Raw genomic sequence first — 22,235 nt, 5'->3', positions numbered from 1 at the left:
AATATAAAGAGATTTTAATATGTAGTAATATCTTTGGTTAGGCATATTCTCCCATGGTAATTGTTAGAGTATATTCATATTTGTGGGTCTGTTTTTGTGTCAGACCATTCAAAGTCCAAAGAAAGTGACATGTTCTGGAAAATAACATTAGCTAGCATCTGTGGCTAACCTGTAATCATGGTTTGGGTCTAAGCTAATAAATAGTATGTTGATCTTACTATGCCTAGATAAATATTATTCAAAGATGAGTCATGTAAAGTGATATGACTACATTTCTTTTCTTGGTCAATTTGCCTCATTTTTTTTCCCACTGCTTTGTACTCGAATTCCTTATTAATTCACCTTCCCTTTCCAAGAAATAGGAATCACTTGCTATGTTCAAATATGCTACTTTTCTTGGAGACAGTCCCCCTAGAGCCCTCTATTATCCAGTTGTAAGTGGGATTGCTCCTTTCTGGGCCTCTTGCCTAGCTGTCATTTAACAACAACAACGTCCTTCAACGATCTTCACCTTTCTGAGACTGAAGCCTCTGTGTTGTGGAAATTTCCCCATCTCTTTTTTCTTTTCCTTGTTGGATTCTTATTTTTGTGCAGCAAATGCACATTTAGGTTGTCATTTACTTTCTGGAAGAGCATGAGAGAGAAACTTTATGGTTCTTTGCAGTATTTATAAAAATGTCTTCATGTATCCAATTTGAATGATCTCATCTACCTCAGACGTAGACCTCCCCGTTAGAAATCACTTTCTCTTATAACTTTGAAGGCATAGCTCCATTGTTCACCAGTTTCAGGCATTTCTGTTGAGAAGTCCAATCCATTCTGATTCTCAGTCAGGAGAGCCTATGCATGAACTCAGTCTCCAGTGCCCTCTCCTGCTTGAAAGTGGGGAAGAACCGAGGCTGAAAGTACCAACTCTCTAATCAATTTTTTTTTAAAGATTTTATTTGACAGACAAGAGAGAAAGAGTGCACAAGAAGGGGGAGCAGTCAGCTCCTGGCTGATCGGGAAGCCCAGTGTGGGACTCGATCTTAGGACCCCGGGCTCATGACCTGGGCCTAAAGCAGACACCTAACCAATTGAACTACCGAGGCACCCCATCTCTGATCAAATGATTGGTCTTCCTGACAACCAGCCTCCATCATGAAGCTATCTAGAGCTCCTTCCCCCTCCAGCTATTAGCCATCTTATTAGCATAACAAGGAAACATCTATCACTCCTGAAACTCAAAGTGTTTCTTTCTTTCTTTCTCTCTCTCTTTCTCTCTTTTAAATTATTAACACATAATGTATTATTTGTTTCAGGGGTACAAGTCTGTGATTCATCAGTCTCACACAATACACAGTGCCCACCACAACACATACCCTCCCCACCAAAGGGTTTCTGAAGTTCTGATCCAGGAACTGGGGACAAAGACTATCTGTACGCACACCACATACTGTTATGGCTTTGACAAATGCTAATGTCACTGACTACCATTATGATATCATGCAAAATATCTTCACCACCCTGTGTTTCACCTGCTTATCCTTCTCTTTATTCCCTGAACGTCTGGCAACTATCTCTTACTGCCTCTATAGTTTTACTTTTTCCATAATGTCATATAGTTAGAATCGTATAATATGTAGCTTTTTTAGACTGCTTTCATATAGCAATGTGCATTTAAGTTTCCTCCATGTCCTTCCATAACTTGATAGCTCGTTTCTTTTTATTGCTAAATATTATTCCATAGAATGGGTGTACCACTGTTTATCCATTTACGTATTGAATGATATGTTTGCTTCCAATTTGGGGCAATTATGAATAAAGCAGCTATAAATATTCACATACAGAGTCTTTTTGTTTATTTTTAAAGATTTATCTATTTATTTGAGAAAGAGCATGAGCAGGAGGAGAGGCAGAGAGAGGGGGAGAAAGAATACCAAGCAGACTCCATGCAGTGTGGGGCCCGCCTCGGGGCTTGATTTCACAATCCAGAGATTACCACCTGAGCAGAAAACAAGTTGGAAGCTTAAACAACTGTGTCACCCAGGGACCCCCGCTATGTGCAGAGTTTTGCGTGGACATAAGTTTTCCACTCATTCGAGTAAATATCCATGAGCGTGATAACTGGTTCCTATGGCAAGACTATGTTGATCTGTGTAAGAACTTCCAAATTACCTTGTAAGATGGCTGTACCATTTACATTCCTACTGGCAATGAATAAGCTTTCTGGTGGCTCCATATCCTCACTGGCATTTGGTGTTGTCAGTATTTTGGATTTTAGCCTTGTTCCCAGGTGTGTAGTGGCATTTCATTGTTGTTTTAATTTGTATTTCTCTAATGTTCTATGCTGTTCAGTCTCCTTTCATATACTTACTTGTCATTTGTGTATCTTATTTAGTGAGGTGTCTTTTCAGATCTTTTGCCCAGTTTTTTTTTTTTTTAAGATTTTATTTATTTATTTGACACAGAGAGAGAAAGATCACAAGTAGGCAGAGAGGCAGGCAGAGAGAGAGGGGGAAGGAAGCAGGCTCCCTGCTGAGCAGAGAGACCGATGTGGGACTCCATTCCAGGATGCTGAGATCATGACCTGAGCTGAAGGCAGAGGCTTAACCCACTGAGCCACCCAGGCGCCCTCTTTTGCCCAGTTTTAAATTGGGTTGTTTTCCTATTGTTGAGGTTTTGGAGTTCTTTGAATATTTTGAATACAAGCCCTTTATCAAGTATGTATTTTGCAAATATTTTCTCCTAGTTTGTGGCTTGTCTTTTCCTTTTCTAAACAGTGTCTTTCACAGAGTAGAGGTTGTAAATTTTAGTGAAGTCTAACTTATAAATTTTTTCTTTCATGGATTGTGTTTTTGTTGTATCTAAAAACTATGACTAAACCCAAGGCCACCTAGATTTTCTCCAATGTTATCTTTCAGAAGTTTAGTTTTGCGTTTTAAATTTAGGTCAATGATCCATTTCATTTTTTTTTTTAAATGGTATTTATTTATTTCAGAGAGAGAGAACACAAGCAGGAAGGAGGGGCAGAGGATGAGGAAGAAGGAGACTCCCCACAGAGCAGAGGGCCCAATGTGGGGCTCAATCCAAGGACTCTGGGTTCATGACCTGAGCTGAAGGCAAACACTTGGCTGACTGAACCACCCAGGCACCCAATTGATCCATCTCAAATTAAGTTTTGCAAAAGGTATAGAGTCTATGTTTAGACTTTTTTTTTTTGCTAGCATGTTTGTCAAAGATCCATTGAATACATTCAAGCTAATCCTAAAGTCTTTATGGAAAGACAAAAGTCCCAGGAGAGCCAACCAATACTGAAGAAGGTAAACAAAGTCACAGGCCTGACAGTGCCCAATGTTAAACCTTACTATAAAACTACAGTATTTGAAACAGTGTGGTATTATCAAAAGACTAGAAAAATAGATCATTGGGACAGAATACAGAGGTTATGGGATATTGCTTTTGCGCAGCACCATACATAACCTTGAACAACCAGTGAACTTTATTTAGCTCAGTTGGACAAAGAGTAATAAAAGCCGAAGCATAAAGTTGTAACAAGGCGAGGAGTTGAGAAGGTTTAGAGTTTCTGAGCCTGTGAGTGGAGAGGTAAAGTGAGAGGGTCCAGATAAGTAGGAGTAAAGTGGTGGAAGTCCAAGGCTGTGAAGGAAATCTCCAAAGGATAGGTTCTCTGGATTCTCTTTGTATTGTAGGTGATGTGAACCAAACGACCCTGAGCACACAGGAACACGGCAGAGGGCAGGTGGCACCGGTCCTCCCATACCACCCCTGGGGAGGGTGGAGAAGGTGGGGAGCACAACCTCGGGCAGCGGGTGGGCAACTTTACCCTCCCCGACCCTAGCACTAGCAGGAGCAGCCCACGCCCTCCCCCACCCCCGTCCCCCAGTACCCCCAGCCTGTTACCATAGAGACTGGGTCACCTGACCTGGAGCCGCGCGCCTGCGCGGGCGGAAGGCGGGGGCGGCACCGTGACGCGCCTCGCGGGCGGTCCTCGGGCGCGCGCTTCTCTTCTCCCTTCGGGTCTCGGAAGTCTGTGCCAGTTACCGGAGGCGGCGGGGCGGCAACGGCGGCGAGCGGGTCCTTGTGGCCTAGGTGAGCAGCGGTGTGGGGGAGAGGGCTGTTCCGGCCGCGTCCCGGGTGCGGGGACTAGGGGCGGAGGCGAGGGATCCCCGGGTCACCTAGCGGAGAGCGTCTGGGTCTCCGCGGTTTTCGGGAAGCGGCGGCGAAGTCCTCTCCTCCGTGGTCTCCGCGCCCGTCCTTGCGCCCTCCGGAGCCCGGGGCGAAAGTTGCGCGAGCCGCTCGCTCAGCCAGCGACCCTTGCGTTTCGTGGTCCCGCCCGGGACTGGGGCGCAGGGTGAGGGGGCGGTGAGGGGGACGGCGGGGCTGTGGCGGGGTTAGGGGCAGCGCTGCGGCCCGGCCCGCGGCGACGCCGGCAGCTGCCGCCTCAGCTCGGACTCCTCGTTCGGGTCCGTCTCGAGCGTTTTTGTTCCTCTTGGCTGGGATCGCTGGGGACCGGTGGGGGAAGAGCGGCTGGCCGTGGCTCGTCACGGTGCTCTGCGTGCCTTGGACTGGACCCAGTCACCTTCCTGGGTGGCTTAGTCGGCCCGCCCTGGATTTGGAGGGGGGAAGGAGGGGTCTGTTGAGTGGGCCAAGCCTTGCCTTTCTGAGAGGTCGTTCGCTGCGCGCCTGTTCTTGGAGAAGTTGGAGAAGAAACGATGAAGAAACGTTCCAGCAGGGTGTGTGCAGAAGGAAGTATCCCTTGAGATGGAATGACTCAGAGTTTTCATTTCAGGATTTCCTTGTAATAATGGGAAAGTGAAGGCATCTGGATGTGGAAAGTTTTCCTTTTCACCGAAGTGGAATTATTTAATTATGGAGCCTTCCAGTGTGCCAGGTTTTGAAAGGAATTTCTAGGTTATCTGGTCTGTATATATTATCTGCATACGTATTGTGATTTTTTTTTTCTTGTGCTCGCTGTGGCAGCACATATATTGTGATTATATTTTTCTTTATGTAAGTACCTTTCTTGAGAAGTACTTGGTTTACCAGACTCTTAACATCTACGTGTTTGAAAGAAAAAGAACAATTGATTAAAAAGGAAAATTAAATTGAAAACAGCTGCAGGCTGTTAGCTTTACCTTCAGTGTATGTGATTAAAATACAGATTTTCCGTTCTTTACCTTTTCTATTTGAGGTTGAGGGAAATCGTAAAAGAAAAAAAAAAGTTTTTTCATGTTTTTTGTTCCACTTCAGTTCTGTAAATTTTTTCCTTTAAATGGTACAGAAATATTACAGATCAGGTGATTTGTGCTATAGAATGAAAATAATTAAGTGGAATGTCCCTTAAAATGTTCGGGAAATAGTCCATTATCCAGATTTAACTTTGACAGCATTAAGTTTTAGTTATTTTGAGCATTATAAGGGTATAAAAATCTTTACCAGAAGAGGATGAATTTACAAATAGTTGGCAGTTGAATGTACTCTTCAATAAAACCATTCCTTAAATTAAACATGAGTCAACTATTTTTTTTCCTGTTTTTGCCAGATTTAGGTACTTTTTTTAAGGTAGTAAATGCCAAGATTTTCTAAAAAAAAATTTCCACTAAACAACTTTAAAATATGTCCTGCATCTAGTAATAGTTATATTAGGATTTATTAGTTTCTTTTCCAAGTGCTGCCAACATAATTTGTACATTTATTTGATTTTTGAGGCAGTAAACAGTAACATGGCTTGGAATGTAAGCAATAAAAAAGGTGTGCAGTGTAGTCTCCTTCCTTTTAAACGTCCTCCAGCCAACCACAGTTCCTCCTTATAGGAGTCAACTGTTTTGTTTTTTAGGTATCCATCCAGGGATATTTGATACCTATGCAAACATATTTTCTCTCCTTTCCTCTTTTCTTTTTTATTGTGGTAAAATACACATAACAAAATTTATTAAATCAACCATTTTTAAGTATACAGTTCAGAGGTTTAAATACATTGATGATGTTGTACAACCATTACCACCATCCGTCCTTAAAAACCTTCATTTTGTAAAGTGGAAACTCTATACCCATTAAACAATAACTCCCCGTTCTCTCCTCCCCCCAGCCCTTGGTAATCACCATTATACATTTATGATTTTGACTAAGTATCTCATATAAGTGGGATCATACAGTATTTGGTCTATTTCACTTAACATAATGTCTGCAAGATTCACCCAGCATGTTGCAGAAATTCCTTCCAGTTTAAAGCTGAATAATGTTCCATTGTATGTATATACCACATTTTGCTTGTCCATTCATGTATAGATGACACTTGGATTACTTCCATGTTGTAGCTTTTGTGGATATCGCTGCTGTGAACATGGGTGTACATATACCTCTTAAGACATAGATTTTAATTCTTTTGGATGTATACCCAGAAGTGGAATGATGGATCATATAATTAATTTTTTTTTTTTTTTTTGGATTTTTTTTTTCTTGGTGGAACCACCATTCTCTTTTCTCTAGTGGCTGTACCATTTTATATTCCCATAAACAGTGCACAAGGTTTCCCATTTATTCACGTTCCTGCTAATTGATACTTTTTTTTAAAATTCCAATATAGTCAACATACAGTGTAATATTAGTTTCGGGTGTACATTATAGTGAATAAACAATACCGAATATCATCCATTGCTCATTAGGATAAATATATTCCTTAATCCCCACCACGAATTTCACTGATACCCCTGCCACTTCCCTTCTGGTTACCATCAGTTCTTTATAGTAAAGAGTCTGTTTTTTGGTTTACCTCTTTTTCTCACCTTTGCTCATTTGTTTCTTAAATCCCACATTCCACATATGAGTGAAATCATGTAGTATTTGTCTTTCTCTAACTTATTTTGCTTAGTCTGCTCCCTAGCTTTATCCATGTTGTTGTAAATGGCAAGAGGTCATTCCTTTTTATGGCTGGATATTCCTCTGTGTGTGTATATCCCATATCTTCATTAATCTATTGATGGACACAGTTGCTTCCATAGTTTGGCCATTGTAAATAATGCTGCAGTAAACACAGGGGTGCATGTATCTCTTTGAATTCATTTTTTTGTATTTGGAGGTAAATACCCAGTAGTGCAATTACCAGATTATAGGGTAGTTCTATTTTAAATTTTTTGTGGAACTTCCGTATTGTTTTCCAAAGTAGCTGTACCATTCGCTTTCCGACCAACAATGCAGAGGGCTCCTTTTTCTCACATCATGACCAACACTTGTTTTTTTTTCTGTTTTTTATTTTAGCCATTCTGATAGTTGTGAAGTGATATCTCATTGTGGTTTTGGTTTGCATTTTTATGATGAAGAGTGATGCTGAACATTTTTTCATATGTCTGTTGACCATCTGGATGTGTTTTTTGCAGAAATGTCTGTTTTTGCCCATTTTAAAATTGGATTATTTGTTCTTTGGGCTTTGAGTTAAGTTCTTTATGAATTTTGTATACTAACCCATTATTAGTTATGTCATTTGCCAATCTCTTTTCCCATCCAGTAGGTTGCCTTTTAGTTTTGATGATAGTTTCTTTTGCTTTGCAGAAACTTTATTTTGATGGAGTCCCAAAAGTTAATTTTGCTTTTAGTTTTCTTGTTTCGGGAGACTTATCTAGAAAAATGTTGCTATAGCCCATGTTAGAGTCATTACTGCCTGTGCTCTGTTCTGGAATTTTTATGATTTCAGGTTTCACATTTAGGTCTTTAATTCATTTTGAATTTATTTTTTGTGTATGGTGTGAGAAAGTGGTCCGGTTTCATTCTTTTGCATATATCTGACTAATTTTCCTTTAGTACTTGGTTTTTGTTTTTTTGATAGTAGCCATTCTAAGGGGTGTGAGGTGGTATCTCCTAGTTTTGATTTGTATTTTTGTAATGATTAATGATTTTGAGCCAGTTTTCATGTGTTCATGGCCATTCTTGTATCTTTTTTGGAGAAATTTCTATTTAGTTTTGTTTTTGCCATTATTTTTTTTTCTTGTTGAGTTTTAGTAGTTCTCTAAATACTCTAGATATTAAGGGATTAATCCCTTATTGGATATATGATTTGTAAATATTTTCTCCCATTCTGTGGGTTGCTTTTTTGCTTTGTCGATGCTGTCTTTTCATGTACAAAAATTTAAAATTTTCATGAAATCCATTGTTCCTAGATTTTCTTTTGTTACCTTTACCTTTGGTATCATGTCCAGAGAAATCACTGGTAAATCCAAAGTCATGAATCTTCTGTCCTATGTTTTCTTTTAAGAGTTTTTATTGTTTTGGGTCTTAAGTTTAGGTCCTTTACCATTTTGAGTTAATTTTTGTAGTGTTAGGTAAAGGTCCACCTTCACGCTTTTGCACATGGATGTCCAATTTGCTTAGCGCCATTTGTTGAAAAGGCTTTTACTCATTGAATGGTCTTGTCACTCTTGTCAAAAATCATTTAACCATGTATGTGAGGGTTTATTTCTAGGCTTTCTGTTCTTTTCCATTGATCTATAGGCAGTATGCTAATATCCTACTGTTTTGATTAGTTTTATAATAAGTTTTGAAATGAGAAAGTATGAGCCTTCCACTTTTGTTTTTTTCAAGATTATTTTGGATATTTGAGTTCTTGGAGATTTCATATGGATTTTAGGATGAGTTTTTCTGTTCCTGAAAAAAAGTCATTGTTATTTTCATAAGGATTCCATTGAATCTTGAGATCACTTTGGATAATACTGACATTTTAACATTTTAAGTCTACCAGTCCATGAATGTAGGGTGTGCTTCACTTTATTTATATCCTCTTTGATTTCTTTCAGCAGTGTTTTGTAGCTTTCTTTCTCTTTTTTTTTTTTTTTTTTAAAGATTTATTTAGAGAGCAAGTGCGAGCCCAAGCAGGATGAGGGTTAGAGGGAGAGGGAGAGAATCTCATGCAGACTTCCTGCTGAGTGCAGAGCCTGACTTGGGGCTCAGTCTTGTGATACTGAGATCCTGACCTGAGCCAAAATCAAGATTGGATGCTTAACTGATTGAGACACACAGGTACTCCTGTAGTTTGCATTATACAAGCCTTTTATCTCCTTGATTCGATTAACAAGTGTATTAATTAATTCTTAAGTATTTTTATGCTATTGTAAGACCATAACAATTTTCAGATTATTTTTCATATATAGAAATCAACTGATTTTGTGCATTGACTGTACCCTGCAGTGTTGCTGAATTTATTAGTTCTAACAGCTTTTTTTGTGGAGTCTTTACAGTTTTCTAAACCTTAGATATATAAATTAAATAATCTGCACAGATCATTTTACTTAATTTTCAGTTTGGATGCTTGTTATTTCTTATTTTTGCCTAGTAGTTCTGGCTAGAACTTCTAGTACTATGTTGAATAGAAATGGTGAAAGTGGGTTTCCTTACCTTGTTCCTGATCTTAGAGGAAAAATAGTCAGTCACTTACCACTGAGTATGATGTTTGATGTGTTTTTCATATGTGGCTCTAAATTATGTAGATGTAATTTTCTTCTGTTCCTATTTTGTTGAATTTCTTTTTTTTTAATCATAAAAGACGACTGAATTTTATGAAATATTTTTTCTGCATCAGTTGAGATGATCATATGTTTTTCTATTACCCTTTGTTTTGTTGATGCGGTCTGTTACGTTGATTAATTTTTTGTGTGTTGAACCATCCTTATATTCCAGGAATAAATTCCATTTGTTAAAATGTGTATAATACTTCAGTGTGCTGTTGAATTCCATTTGCTAATATTTTGAGGATTTTTGCAGTGTTCATAGGGGATGTTGGTTTGTAGTTTTCTTTCTTGCAGTGACTGTCTGTCTTTGATACCAGGTTAATGCTGTTGGCATAGAATAAGTTAGGAAGTGTTCCCTTCAACTTTATCTCAAATTTTGAGAAGGATTGGTATTTTTTTTTAATGTTTAATAGAATTCACCAATGAAGCTTAATGTTTATGGTTTTTATTTGTTGGGAGATTTTTGACTACTGATTCAGTCTTCTCACTGTGTTCAGATTCTTAATATATTTGTGATTTAGTTTTGGTAGGTTTTATGTTTCTTGGAATTTGTCCATTTCATCTAAGTTATCCAATGTTTTGGTGTAAAATATTCAGAGTACTTTCAGTTTATTTCTGTAGAATGTGTGAATATTTCCATTTTCTAGCTTTAGTATTTTGAGTTTTCACTTCTTTGTGTCTTGGTCTAGCTCAATTTTGTTGATTTTTTTTTTTTTTCCCCCAAAGAAACAACTTTTGGATTCATTGATCCCCTCCCCCATTTTCTAGTTCATTTCTCTATTCTAATCTTTATGATTTCCTTCTGCTAGCTTTAGGTTTAGTTTATACTTCCTTTTCTAGATCTTTAAGCTCCTTCTTCCTTGTAACACAAATGTTAGATCAATATATTGATCTAAAGCATGCTTTGTTTTTCCATGTAATGATATGTTAAATCCCTTTCAATATTGTATGTAGAACTTCCTCCTTTGTTTGAAGTCTTTTGCTATTGTAGTTGATGCTTCAGTGAATAAGCTTTTATATATGTCACTTTTTATGTGCAAATATATTTATGGACTGAAGACCTGGATTGCAGGGTTGGAGGGTATCTGTGTTATATACTATATATACTATATACTGTAATTTTGATAGATACTGCAAACTTACTCTGTATGGAAATTGTACACTTCGATGGGTAATGTATGAGTGTTTCTGAAAACCTTACTGGTAGAGTCTTGTCAAACTTTGGATTTTTGCCAGTCCAGTAGGTCAGAAATGGAACCTTAAGGGTAAGAAGAAAGTATTCAACTTAATGGTAGATTTATATGGCCGCATTTCACGATGGCTTTTGAGAATCTCCCTGGATAATTATTAAAAGAAGATTTCTTAAGTCCTTCGGTAAAATCTGTGTCAGCCTAGGAAGCTGTTTTTAAGTAGTGCCCAGATAATTCTGATCTGATGATTAGCCAGGTTTGTATACCATCGTGGAAGATGGCTGTTAGGACTTTATCAAAGTGAGTTTATTGATATCATTTATGAACCGTTCAGAATGCTTAATTAATCCTCTGTGTACTTTCAGACTTGGTCGTCACCATTTACCATCTGAGCCCCGTGGACATTTCCTTATTTATATTTTAGTTTATCTTCAGAAAAATTTGCAGAAGTGAGGGTAAAGGGATAGTTGAAGCATGGTTTTATAAGAAATACAGTTTTAATAACTGTGGAACACAAGAAACCCATGAATTTTTGTTGTTTTTCTGTTTTTATTGGAGAGCATGAGCAGGTGGTGGGGGCAGAGGGAGAGGAGAATGAATATCTCAAGTAGATGCTGAGCTGAGCGTTGAACCTGATGAGGGGGTCGATATCATGACCCTGAGGTCATGACCTGAGCTGAAATTAAGAGTTGGATGTTTAACAGACTGAGCCATTCTGGCATGCCAAGAAACCCATGTTTTTATTCTAAATTTTCTTGGATTTGAAAGTATATATTGGCTGAAATGGGTAGCATCTTTTTGAGTACAGCTAATTGTTCATCAGTTGTCCTGCAGGAAATTAGCACATGTCCATCTGATACTGTTCCCAGGTTTCAAATACGTCTCTGTTACAGCTAATCATTATTTATGGTTCTCCTTCATGAACTTGGTTGTCAAAATACAATATTGATTCTAGATCTCAAATACATCTCTAGTTCTACTCACCATATGGTAATTTTTGCTGTTACAGCTAATCATTATTTATGGTTCTCCTTCATGAACTTGGTTGTCAAAATACAATATTGATTCTAGATCTCAAATACATCTCTAGTTCTACTCACCATATGGTAATTTTTGTACTTGTATTGTCAAAATGCAGCACTTTTGCAAATTTTAATGGCTCATGATTTTAGTGAGAGGGTGACCATCTTTGTTCTGTATTTGGAGTATTTTCATTTATACTTTATACTGTAAATAACAATTAGAACAATCAATGTGATGAGTTTTAAAAATTTCACTATATTACTGTTTTTTTCCAGCCATATTTGTTTAAAGGCCAACTTTCATTTGGTCACTTAAAAGCCATATCAAGTAAATTTTGGTCTACAAATATAAAAGAATAAAAGATGGTAATATATTAGTAAAACAGGATCAAGGGACTTGTTTCAAAATACTGTATCATAAAATTCTTCCTTTTGAATGACTGAGTGAAAAGTTTTATGTCTTTTATTAATTGCAAGTATATTGTTTACTTATATTTTAATTTGGAAAAATTTCAGTTAGTATATCATCATGGTCTGAAAATTCATGGCCTGTGATTTGCTTATATAATTGATTCTGTCATTATTGTAAGAGTCTAGGGTGTAGCTACATGTCTTCTGATTTGTCCAATAAATGTTTTCCTCCATTTTCCTTTTCTCTGCCATCATGGGTGGAAATGAAAAATTCCAAGTGTTCAAGGAACACTTCTGTAGAGAACAAGCTTCAGATGTAGTGTCTTCAGAGTTTATATGTTCTTGAAAGAGGATGCAGTACTTTGGGCAATACAAACTTAGGATGAAAGAATGTGATGTAATAATTTATGGATTGTTGAAATAGAAGGGTATTTCAACATAGAGGAATACAACTTCACTAAAATCCCATAGTACATTTTAGATTTATAAAAAAGTTCAGTTGAACCTTTATGATATTTAAAAGGGAATGATTTTACTACATTTAAAGATTTTTCTTTCTTTTCTTTCTTTGTAAGATCTCCAAGAAAGACTAAAAGTCACTAAATAGAACTTCTGAGAAAAGGAACTCAGAAATTAAAATTGAATCCAGGGGACCCTGATGGAATACAAAGGGTTGGGGGCAGATTTCTGAACCCTAGTCTAGACTTAACTGTTTCAGTTTTGGGGCTAGGAATGTAGAATCTTTATTAGCATTTCTGGTTTATCCTTATGGATTTGAAATTTGAAGAAATGCTGTTTTAGGGCCTTAAGATGATTTTTAATTTGCTATTATATAGTAATATAGTATCACCCCGTATCTGCATGGTCACCAGCTGTCTGAATGAGGATCATCCTCACTTCTGATCTATCATCAGGTCAGTAGTAGCCTAACATGAGGTCACAATGCCTATGTCATTCATCTTACTTCATCTCATCATTATATCATCTAACATCATCACAGGAAGGGCAGGTACAGTACAGTAATATCTTTAGAGAGAGAGAGAGAGAGAGCACATTCGAGCACATTCATATAACTTTTGTAGCATGTTTTATTGCTACTAATTTCTTACTGTGCCTAGTTGTAATTTAAACTTTATCATAGTTATATATGTGTAGGAAAAAGCCTGGTATATATAGCTTCAGGACTATCCCTAATTCAGATATCTGCTAAGTCTTGGAATGTGTCCCTTTTGGATTAAGGGGGTTTTAGGTTACTTTCCTGATGTTCATTTGTTGTTTCTTGTGCTAATTAAAAATGTTTTGTACTGTACTGAAGCTAATTAGGCTGCTTCTATGTTTAAATAAGGGAATAATTTGATATGCTGCTTTCCTATGAAAGTAATTTATGGGACTTAGAACGTTTAAGCCCTTTGCTATTGAAGAGTTCCAGGAACATAGCACTAGTGACAGTTATTTAAAGAAGAATGTGTTCTAAGTTTTTGGCTTACAGAATAGGTACTTTGTTGATTTACTGTTTCATCAGTGAAGTTGATAGAAAGAAACATAGTTGTGACAGAGCTGAGACTAAGACTTGGCTTTTTTTTTTTCTCCACCCAGGATATTTTTAAAATTTTTTAAATTAGTAAAAATTCAGGTGTAATAAAGCTATAACCATTATATTAGTTTTAGGCATACAACATAGTGATTCTATATTTGTATATAATGTGAAATGATCACAGTAAGTCTAGTTAACATCTGTTACCACACAGTTTTTTTCCTTGTGGTGAAAACTTCTAAGATTTACTCTCAGCAACTTTCACATATACAGGACAGCATTATTAACTCCAGTCATCATCCTGTATATTACATCTTCAAGACTTACTTATTTTATAAGTGGAAGTTTTGTGCCTTTTGACTCCCTTCCCCCATTTTGCCCATCTTTTTCCTTTCCCACCTCCCTCCCATCTCTGGGAATCACTAATCTATTCTCCATGTCAATGAGTATTTTTGTTGTTTAGATTTCACATATAAATGAGGTCTTATGGTTACTGTTTTGACTTATTTCACATAGCATAATATCTTTAAGGTCTGCCCATGTTGTTACAAATAGCAGAATACCCCCCCTTTTTTTTAATGGCTTAAAACTCCATTGTGTGTGTTTGTGTAGTTCACATTTTCTTTATCCATTCAACCATAGATAAATGGCAAGATTTTTCTTTTGTTTTGGCTGAAAAATATTCCATTGTGTATATATACTACTTTTTTTTTTTTTTTAACCTATTCATTCATTTGTGGACACAGCTTGCTTCCATCTTGGCTATTTTAAATGGTGCTGCCTGGAACATGGAGATGCAGGTCTCTTTAAGTTGGTGTTTTTTTCCTTCAGATAAATACCTCAGAGTGGAATTGCTGGATCATATCGTGGTTCTGTTTAATTTTTGAGGAACCTCTGTGCTGTTTTCCACAGTGGCTGCGCCAATTTACATTCCCACCAGTGGTGTACAAGAGTTCCTTTTTCTCCGTTTCTTCACTAACACTTATTTCTTGTCATTTTGATAATAGCCATTCTAATAGGTGGTGTACCTCATTCTCATTTTGATTTACATTTCCCTAATGATTAATGATGTTGAGTTCAGCATCTTTTCATATACACGTTTGCCATCTGTAGGTGTTTGGAAAAATGTCTATTTGGCTCCTCTGTCCAATTTTGAAATTTTTTTTTTTTTTTGGTCTTGAGTTATTGTGGATATTAACTCCTTATCAAATATATGACTTGGAAATATTTTCTCTTGTTTTGTAAGTTTAGTCTATTGACTGTTTTCTTTGCTCTGCAGAGGTTTTTTAGTTTGACATAGTCCCCAATGTTTATTTTTCTCTTGCTGCATTTACTTTTGGTGTTAAATCCAAAAAACATCATCACCAAGACCAGTGTCAAGGAGCTTGTCATCTATATTTTTTTTCCTAGGGGTTTTTAGGCCCAAGTTCAAGTCCTTAATCCATTTTGAGTTGATTTTTGTTTATGGTATAACATACTGGTCCAGTTTAATTGTTTGCATGTGTTTGTCCAATTTTTCCAGCACTTTCTTCATTGTATATTCCTGGTTTCTTTGTCATAAGTTAATTGGCCACACACGTGTGGCTTTATTTTGGGCTTTTTTGTTCCATTGATCTGTATGTCTGTTTTAATGCCAATAGCTCACCCTTTTAATTACTATAGCTTTATAAGGTAATTTGAAATCTGGAAGTGTGCCGCTTCTAGCCTGTTCTTTCAAGATAAAATTTTAGGATTTTTTAAATTTTAGTCCTTTGAAAATGCTATTGGAATTTTTGTAGAGATTGTATTAAATCTGTAGATTGCTTGGGGAAATATGTACTTTTTAACAATATTAAGTCCTCCAGTCCATGAGCATAGAATATCTTTTTATTTTGTATTATCTTCAGTTTTTTTCATCCTTGTTTTATGGTTTCGGTTTGCAGGTCTTTCATCTCTTTGATTAAATTTATTTCTAAATATCTTATTTTTTGGATGCATTTCTCTAAAAATTTCTCTTTTAGCTTATTAGTGTGTAGAAACAGGTGATTTTTGTATATTGATTTTTTTTTTAATCCTATAATTCTACTGAACTTGTATATTAGCTCAGTTTTTTGATGGAGTCTTTAGGCTTTCCAAACGTAATATATCACCCACAATACAGACAGTTTCAACTTCTTCCTTTCCAGTTTTGATGCCTTTTTTTCCTTACCTAATTGCTCTGGCTAGGACTTCCAATACTGTAGTGAGTAAAAGTGGCAAGAATGAGCATCCTCATCTCTACATTTTATTTTTGATGTTACACTTATTTTTCTTTTGTATATTCCTTAGCAAATTATTATTATACTTACAGTTATTTTTACCTTTATTTTTCTAGCATTCATACTAGGTTTGTAAGTGATTGCATCTTTATGGCACTAGATAATTCTGAATTTTACAATATATTTATTTTTGCTAGTGAGATTCATACTTTCTTATGTTTTCCTGTAATTAGCACCCTTTGGTTCCTTATAAGACACATCTAGTGGTGATGAATCCCATTAGCTTTTGCTTGTCTGGAAAACTTATCTCTACTTCAATTTTTTTTTTTTTAAGATTTTATTTATTTAAGAGAGAATGAGAGAGAGAGTGCATGAGAGGGGAGAGGGTCAGAGAGAGAAGCAGACTCCCCACTGCGGGCGGACTCAATCATGGGACTCCAGGATCATGACCTGAGCTGAAGGCAGTTGCTTAACCAACTGAGCCACCCAGGTATCCACTCCTTCAGTTCTTAAGGAGAGTTTTACTGAGTAGGGTATTCTTGGTGGCAGTTTTTTTCTTTATATTATTGCACGTCTTCTGGCCTGCAGAGTTTCAGCTGAAAAGTGTGCTTAGTGTCTTATGGCGGTTCTTTTGTACATAACCTGTTTTTTTTTTCTCCTGCTTTTAAGATTCTCTATTTTTTTAAACGTTTGACATTATAATGTGTTTTGATGTGGGTTTCTTTGGGTTCATATTATTTGGAACTTTTTGGATTTCCTCGATCTGTATTATGTTTCCTTTCTCAGGTTGGGGAAGTTTTAATTTTTTCAAGTAAGTGTTCTTCTGCCCCTTTCTGCCTTCTTCAGAGACCCTTATAATGGGAATGTTGGTTTTGTTGATGTCCTGTTAGTCTCTTAAGCTATCTTTATTCCCTCACCGATCCTTTGTTGTTGTTGTTGTTGCTGCTGCTCTGATTGGATTAGTTGTACTACTCAGTTTTTGAGTTCATGAATTCTATGTTCTACTTAATTTAACCTGTTGTTGAATCCTTCTGTTGTATTTTCAGTTATGTTATTGTATTTTTTAGCTCTGTGACTTCTACTTGGTACTTTCATATATAATATTTTGAAATTTTCACTTTTTTCACCCATTGTTCTCCTGAGCTAGGTGAGCATCTCTATCTCTGTTATTTTGAGTTGTCAGGTGTATTGTTTATCTTCATTTCATTAAGGTCTTTTACTGGAGTTATATCTTGTTCTCTTGGAATATTCCTTTGTTTCTCCATTTTCCTTGACTTTCTGTTGATTACAATGATTAGATTAAAAAACCATCTTTCTTACTCTTGAGTGACACACACCATAGGAGAGATGGATCTCATCATTGGTTGTATCTCAAAACTTTTTTAATTGTCCAAGCAGCCTACTTTATTCTTAGTTGCTCCCAGTAGTTGATGGCATGCTGAGATCTATCCAAGTTCCAAAAGGGAGAATCTCAGGTCCTAGATTCAGACTGATTGGAAGCTAGACCTTCAGGCAGCAACTTTTTAAGTATGCAAAATACCCCTTTCAGGGGAAGATTTCTGTCTGCTCATTCTGTTTTGTGCCCTAGGGTGATAGCCAGTTCACTTTTGTAGTTATTGTTGTTGTTATAGTCCTGTTGAACCTGTGAATACAGGCTTCCTGGCTACTAAAACCTGTTTATCTGGGGATGTGCCTTATGGGCAGCCTGTACTTCAGCTTCTTTCTTGGAGACACCAGTGACCTGATAAGGGGCGAAGGGAGAGTGCCTAGATGGCACCCACGGGTCTCCCCGTTTCTGGAGACAATTGTAGTGAGCCCTTAGATGTGTGTTTAATTAGAAGGCTTCAGTCCACAGCGATAAAGGAAGATAAGCTAATCAACTTCCTTCATAGAAAGACTTGGGAGGGGGTGGAATTTATTTCAGTCTGCTGTGTCTGGCTTATGCCTTGGGGAAGATAGCCTATTAACAGCTGTTCTGTTTGTTAGCTTCTTACGGGATTGATGAATTTAAGCCAAGCTGGCCACCAGAGCCAGGCAAACAAGGATTGTCTTCTGGGCAGCAGCTACAAGAGCTAGAGTATCAGGAGTGTTTTAACTACAGTTTAAGATCACGGATTCTACAGTCCCGAATTTTCATCGTCCTATGATTTTTTTTAACAGCTTGGATTAAATAAATACCATTTTAACTTAATCACTCATCATTTAAAAAAAATTGGAGACCAGTTGTAGCAGTTGGTTTGATTGAGGGAGTGAGATCAACAACTCAGAAAATTATATGTATTGCCGTTCTAGGTGATATTATCTGGAAAAATTTATTAGTATATTTCCTACCTCATTAACCAGAGTGTTGCAGCTGGAAAGCAAATTAACTAGATGTTCCAAAATATTACATACAGTATTGGAGTCACAGAGACCTTTAGTCTGTACATACCTAAAAACTCCAAAGAAGCTGCTCTGACATTACCTTGAGGAGGTGGAGAGTCAAATGGGAAAGTTGATACTGAGGCAGAATAGTCAGGTATTTTTTATTTTTAGATGTTCTAAAGAAACCCTGTAAATATTCCAAGCCCTGAGAAACCTTAGTAGAAACTAACTTGGGGGTTATTTTCTAAGGCCTAGGGATGCATTGGGTGCAGAGACCTTTCATTATGCATGGAGAGAATTAAAAAGAGTCTGTGAGGTTGCAAAGAGTTTAGAGGGGGCCAGACCTGGGCTAGGAGTAAGTGGAGACACCAGTTCTTTCCAGGAATTAAACCAGTGAAACAAAGCTATTGGGAATGTTGTGCTAAACTCTGGTAGAGTAGATGGCAAGACGTTTTGCCTACTAATCTCAGGGTCAGTAGGATCTATATCTTGTTAATGATTCTTAGTCAGCTGAAGGAGAGGCCTAGAAACAGAATCTGTAGTCAGTACAACAATAGCATGTGAGAGGAGTTTTAAGTGAAAGTAAAATGAGGAATTCACATACTGATGTAATAGAATTATTTTCACAATCCCCTTAAGTCTCATTAATGGTCATTCTGAAATTCCAATAATACTTGAAAGGATTTTTCAAAGGTAGTTTGGTAGTTCTTCAAAAAGGGCTAATTATTTTTGACATTAGATCAAAGATTAACTCATATAAGTTAATGGACCCTTTCAGAAAAACAATACAAGAAATTTATTATTCTCCCTGAAAGCTTTGAACACACAAACTTGTGTTCAAAGACATAGACATGAAAGATTTTAAAAATTTGAACTTTTCCATGAGTGTTTGAATATATCTTGTTTACTGCTATTTTGATAATATTGGTCAAAATTTAACAAACGTTTGACTTCTTTTAGAATAAGGAATCATGTAGATAAATAAGAAATTAAGGCCTTGATCTCAAGAACAGAGAAACTCACTATATAATAAAAGGCAGAGTGAAACTTCTGAAGTGAGAGAAACAATGTTAGACTGATGTCATTTTTTTTTTTTAAAGATTTTTATTTATTTATTTGATAGAGATCACAAGTAGGCAGAGATGCAGGCAGAGAGAGAGGGGGAAGCAGGTTCCCCGCTGAGCAGAGAGCCCGATGTGGGGCTTGATCCCAGGACCCTGAGATCATGACCCGAGCTGAAGGCAGAGGCTTAAACCACTGAGCCACCCAGGCGCCCCTAGACTGATGTCATTAGAGGTATCCTTACAAAAGTGGCTCTTGACTGAGATTTTGAGAGAAGTCTTCGAAGTACATTCCAGGAAGAGAAAGCAAGTTTTTGCAGATATAGGGCAAAGAAGAACTCAACCAGGTGGGAAATAGCAAGTAGTTTGGGGCTAGAATGTTGTAATGCTTAGAAAGAAATGATGTGAAATGAGGCCATAAAAATAGTTTGTGAAGTAAAATCATTGAGAAATCCTTTATATTTTAGAAGAATGTTGAGTTAATTAAGGTCACATACTTAGAGCAAATCTGAAACTGAATCCTTATCATAAGGTGGGGTTATATTTATTATTTAAAGAATGTCTGAAAAGCTTATTTCTTTCCTGAGATTAAGTTTGAGTATTTGTGAGAATGAAGTAACTTCTGGGGAATGAGTGAGCTAAGAGTTGTTCAGACAGTTTTGGTTAATATTTGTTTAAGGGAAAGCTTCTGTGAGGGAAATGTTTGAGAAAACTGCTTTCTGAGTTTTGAAATTTACCACTCAGCCAGTTTATTTTTCATAAGGAAAAGGGGATCTTATAGGTGGCCAGTGGCAGAACTAGAAGTAGAAACCAAAAATAGTGATAGTACTAGATTAAAAGTCAGCATTTATTCCAGTGAATTTTAAATGATTTTATGATGTCAATAAAATGATTGGAAACATAAATAAAACATGTTTAAGAAGGAAGCTTAATGATTTTTTTTGAGACACAGAAAAGGTAGTGCCTTTTGTTTCCCTGGATTAATAGAATCAAACAATTTCTTATTGTGCTTTCTCATGAATTTGCATTTTATTCACAAATACAAGCCCTATATTCTCCTTAAAACTGTATCAGGCCTTTTTTTTTTTTTTTTTTTTAAGGTTTACTTTATTTCTTTGAGAGAGAAAGGCAGGGTGAGAGCATGAGTAGGGTAGGCAGGGAGAGAAGTAGATTCAGGCCTGATGTGGGGACAATCCCAGGACCCTGTGATCATGACCTGTGATCATGACCTGAGCAGACACTTAACTGACTGAGACACCCAAGCACCCCTGTATTGGGCCATTTTTATTTGGCATTTTTATTCAAGGGTCTAGCCCAGGAAAATTAAGCAAAAAAAAAAAAAAAAGAAAGAAAGAAAGAAAGAAAAGAAAAATTAGTAACTCAGACAATGAATTTAAATTGACATTTTTCCAAAGATCTACAGATGGCCAATAAGCAGATGAAAAGGTACTGAACATCATTGGCTATTAGAGAAATACAAATCAAAACTGCAGTGGGATGCTGCTTCACGGGAAGGTGGCTGTAATAAAAAAGATAATAGCAGGTATTGGCAAAGATATTGAGAAATTGGAACTCTCCCTTACATGCTGCTGGTGGGAATGTAAAGTGGAACAGTTACTTTGGAACCCAGTTTGCAGCTCCTCAAAAGTGAAACAGTTACCATGTGACCCAGCAACTCTGCTCTTAGCTGAATACCAAGAGAATTAAACATATATGTGTTTACATAAACGCTTGGATGTAAATGTTCATTAGCATCATTAGTAGCATTATCCTTAATAGTCAAAAAGTGTGAAAACCTAAAATGTTACTGACTGATGAATGGATACCCAGAATGTAGCATGTCCATAGTGTGGAATGTTTGTCAGTCATAAAAAGGAATGGAGTACTGGTACATGCTATAGTATGGGATGAACTTTGAAGGTGTTAACATTAAATGAAAAAGAAACAGATACAAAACTCCTCATATTCTGTGATTCTTAATTAAATATCCAGAATAGGTAAATCACGAAGCAGGAAGTAGATTTTTAGTTGTCTGGAGCTGGAGGGAGGGGAGAATGGATAGGCATGGAGTTTTGGGGGGAAGGGTAATGGAAATGTTCTAATACTAGATGGTAGGGATGGCTGCACAACTGCAGATCTATTAAAATGGTAGAATTGTGTACTTTAAAAAAGTGAATTTTATGATGTGCAACGTATATACATTTTTCCTTAAGATTTTTTTTTTAAGATTTTATTTATTTATTTGACAGAGATCACAAGTAGGCAGAGAGGCAGGCAGAGAGAGAGAGAGAGGAGGAAGCAGGCTCCCTGCTGAGCAGAGAGCCTGATGTGGGACTCGATCCCAGGACCCTGAGATTATGACCTGAGCCGAAGGCAGTGGCTTAACCCACTGAGCCACCCAGGCGCCCAAGATTTTTTTCTTAAGATTTCTTAAGAGTTCTTAAAGATTTATTTTTTAAAGAGTGAGCAGGCTCATGAGTGGGGGGTGGGGTAGGGCAGAGGGAGAGGCAGAGAGAATCTCAAGCATCCTGCACTGAGCTCTGAGCTGATGTGGGGCTTGATGTCCCCTGAGATCATGATCTGAGCCAAAACCAAGAGTTGGATGCTTAACTTACTGTGCCGCCCAGATGCCCCAATGTACATAAACTTTTAAAAAAGTATTGTTATTCAGCATTAAATGAAGAGACAGAAATCACATAGTAATTTAAACAGTGAAAAGATTTAATGTATAGTATTATTAACTATAACATGATTAAAGGAACAAGAATTGTAAAAAGTAAAGTAGGTAAAGAGAACTTTAATGAATACAGGAAGAGCAGATTTAATAAGTATCTGTTAACCTCAGGGGTGAGTTAGAGTGCCCCAAGAAGAGGCTGCCCTCTTCCCATGCCTGACAGCCCAGGCCTTGTTGGAGAGTGC

At 37.0% G+C, this 22,235-nt stretch overlaps 2 protein-coding genes across 3 annotated transcripts in view; one reads left to right on the top strand and one right to left on the bottom strand.

Annotated features, from left to right (window-relative positions):
• The window catches only part of LOC101675165 (cytochrome P450 7A1), a 45,895-nt gene extending 41,842 nt beyond the window's left edge, over positions 1 to 4,053 (bottom strand). The window contains exon 1 of the mRNA XM_013064716.2: positions 3,923 to 4,053. The gene's annotated coding sequence lies outside the window, so the exon portion shown is untranslated. The remainder of the gene's footprint in view (positions 1 to 3,922) is intronic.
• LOC101674007 (syndecan binding protein) overlaps positions 3,955 to 22,235 on the top strand; it is a 37,853-nt gene continuing 19,572 nt past the window's right edge. For both annotated transcript variants that reach the window (XM_045075765.1, XM_045075764.1), the window contains exon 1: positions 3,955 to 4,089. The gene's annotated coding sequence lies outside the window, so the exon portion shown is untranslated. The remainder of the gene's footprint in view (positions 4,090 to 22,235) is intronic.

Source organism: Mustela putorius, unplaced genomic scaffold, assembly GCF_011764305.1.
Source record: "Mustela putorius furo isolate JIRA1106 unplaced genomic scaffold, ASM1176430v1.1 tig00000151_pilon_pilon_pilon, whole genome shotgun sequence".
NCBI lineage: Eukaryota > Metazoa > Chordata > Mammalia > Carnivora > Mustelidae > Mustela > Mustela putorius.
Note: the sequence above shows the minus strand (reverse complement) of the source record. Positions and strands in the feature narration are given on the sequence as shown.